The sequence below is a fragment of the Euleptes europaea genome, chromosome 12 (assembly GCF_029931775.1).
Source record: "Euleptes europaea isolate rEulEur1 chromosome 12, rEulEur1.hap1, whole genome shotgun sequence".
In the NCBI taxonomy this organism is placed as follows: domain Eukaryota; kingdom Metazoa; phylum Chordata; class Lepidosauria; order Squamata; family Sphaerodactylidae; genus Euleptes; species Euleptes europaea.
The window spans coordinates 44026958-44029611 of NC_079323.1; positions in this window are offsets into that span (position 1 = coordinate 44026958).

Here is a 2654-nt window from a genome sequence, read left to right on the forward strand (position 1 = left end):
ATTATTAGGACATTAAAAAAAGTCTTTCTATTGTATATTGTTTGTCATCTGAGCCTGTGGCAGCATTTCTACAGCCTAACTTCTTTTTGCTCCTGTAACAGTGTTTTGCTTGGTTGTTTGCATTATGTATGTATATGTATGTATTAAAGGACAGCCTTGATGGTCAGGAGAGACCTAGCCCTGACTAGTTGTCATCCATTCAGGAATACAGCTTTTTGTAGCTCTTTGTGCATCTATTTTTTTTCTTTTTTTTGTAGAAATACAGAAAGTCAGCATATGCATTGATGGGCTATTTTAGAACAATGTATTTTTTTAAAAAAATATAAAATGGTAAAGTTCTGTTTAAAGAACTTCCTCTCAGAGAAGCACTGGCAAAATGTGTAAGATTTGTATTTTTTAGATGTTTGACATGCTTGTATGAGATTTTGTTGTTATTGCTATCTGAAGTATCAGTCATGAAATGATTCAAACATATATGTAACAGTTCCACAAGCTCTTGAATGTACTTTGCTTTTTGCTTAAGCGATAATTCAAATGTAAAATATTTTCTATGACAGTGCTCTATCACTAAAAACGATTATCTACTTTGCTGCTTCTGAAGATAACTTTGAGCTGTGCAACCCATGAGAAAATACTGTTGAAACAAGGCACAGATGTTATTTAAACTATAAGGCTACATAGGTGGGTAGCCGGATCCTTTAAACTGATTTCAGCGTCACTGTTGATAAATGCCACTGCTTCTGAAGTCAGAGCCAGTGCCTGGCTCTTGAGGCTAAATTGCCTTTTGCTGGCCTACGTTTCGGCAAACCTCTATGTCTATAGGTAGGCTGGAATCTAGTTTAGGGGTCCCCAAGGGTGTTTCCAAAGGAATGTTTCACTTTTTATCCTGGAATGGAAGACTTGCATTCCCAATCGCAAGCTGGAATAGGCCTAGTAAAAGTGGATTGTAAACTTCATTATTAGAAATTCATTACATACCAGCTATTTATATTTTTCTAGCCAGAGATGTGACTGGTATGCATGGGATGGATCCAGCCAGCTTTTTTACTCAGTCTCAGCCAATCCCCTTCCTTATCATAGCCCCTGTCCCACAGCTTTTATTCATGCAGTTCCGATGATCCTCAGCGAGATCTAGATGGTTAGACAGCAACTTCTCCTTTTTTCACAAGTGGAAAAACTGGTTGAATAGTATATCTTGTTCTTTGGAGAGTATGTTTTCATATGGACCCAAGCATGAATAGCAGTTTGCATTTGACAAAAAACAGAAAGCAAACAGATTTCTCTTTTTGTCCACAAAAAGTGTTGAAAATGAACAAAAATTGTTAAATACAGATAAGAGTCCTTTGCTTTGAATGCAGGATTGTTTCAATAGTGAGGGTAGGATACTCTGTACATGCTTGGTAATATTTCAATTATAATATCACTCAATATATATGGTTCTTTAAAGAAAGGACATGACCACAGGGGGGAAGAGTGCTAAATGGGTGTGGTTAAAATGAGAACAAGCGAGAGTATTTGCTGTACATGTAAGTATTCAAGATATACTTATGCAGTTATCCTTCATGTGTGAAGGCCCTTTGACTTCTGCACACACAAAGGGGGATTTTTCACAGAGCTTTGCAGCGGTTCCACAGCCGGTTTGCGTTGCTGCAAATTTTTGGTTATTCATGGCTGCTCCGATTTTTTTTTTTGATTGAGCAATAAAAGCCGCGTTATAACTGGGGCAAGTCAAACCACTTTTGCGCCGTTCTTTCCTGTTGCACAGTTTTTGGCTCGGAGCTCCATGAAAAAAACTGCCTTTGTTGCTTGGTTTGGAACAATTGTCCCTGCCCATGCCGGCTAATTTCTCCTCCCCCAAGAATGGCGATTGGCTGGGGGAGTTTCGCACTCGGACAAGAATACCGCTCCTTTTGCTGCCTGCCTGCCTGCCTAGAGTCCTGGCACTTCTCTCCCTCCGTCCCGGAGGCTGGCGGGCGGGCACGCGGCACGCCTTCCCCGCCCCTCACCCGGGATGGGCCTTAGAGCTGGGCCCACATCTCAAGCCCAGGGGGACGTCGGACGGACGGCTCCAGGGGGAGACCGGCAGGGACATGCCATGTGCTCCTCTCGTGCTGGTGGTGGTAGTGGTGGCAGCTCAGTATAGGGCAGCTGGACCCGTGGGGGGGATGTTCAAGGGAGTGGGCTGTTGGCCCCTCTACCCCAGCGGGGAGGGGGGATTTTTGAGAATTCGGATGGGGAAAATGTGCATCCTGAGAGCGGAAAACCCAAGACAAAACTCCCTCCCATCACTCTTCTGAAGAGGGGCGGCCAGTCTGCTCTGGGTCTCCCTCCTCTCTCTCGATGCACTGGGGCCAGATCAGGGTGGCGCGCAAGCCAGGGACCTTCTTTCCTCTCCCCCCCCGCCATGCACACTAGCTGGTTAGGGGCCGGTGTGCAAGCCAGGAGCCCTCCTCTCTCTCACAATGCACTGGGGCCGGATCAGGGCCGGCGCGCAAGCCAGGGACCACCTTTCCTCTCCCCCCCACCATGCACACTGGCTGGATCGGGGCTGGCACGCAAGCCAGGAGCCCTCCTCTCTCTCACGATGCACTGGGGTCAGATCAGGGCCAGTGCGCAAGCCAGGGGCCTTCTAAGGGGAACATACTCTGGGAAAT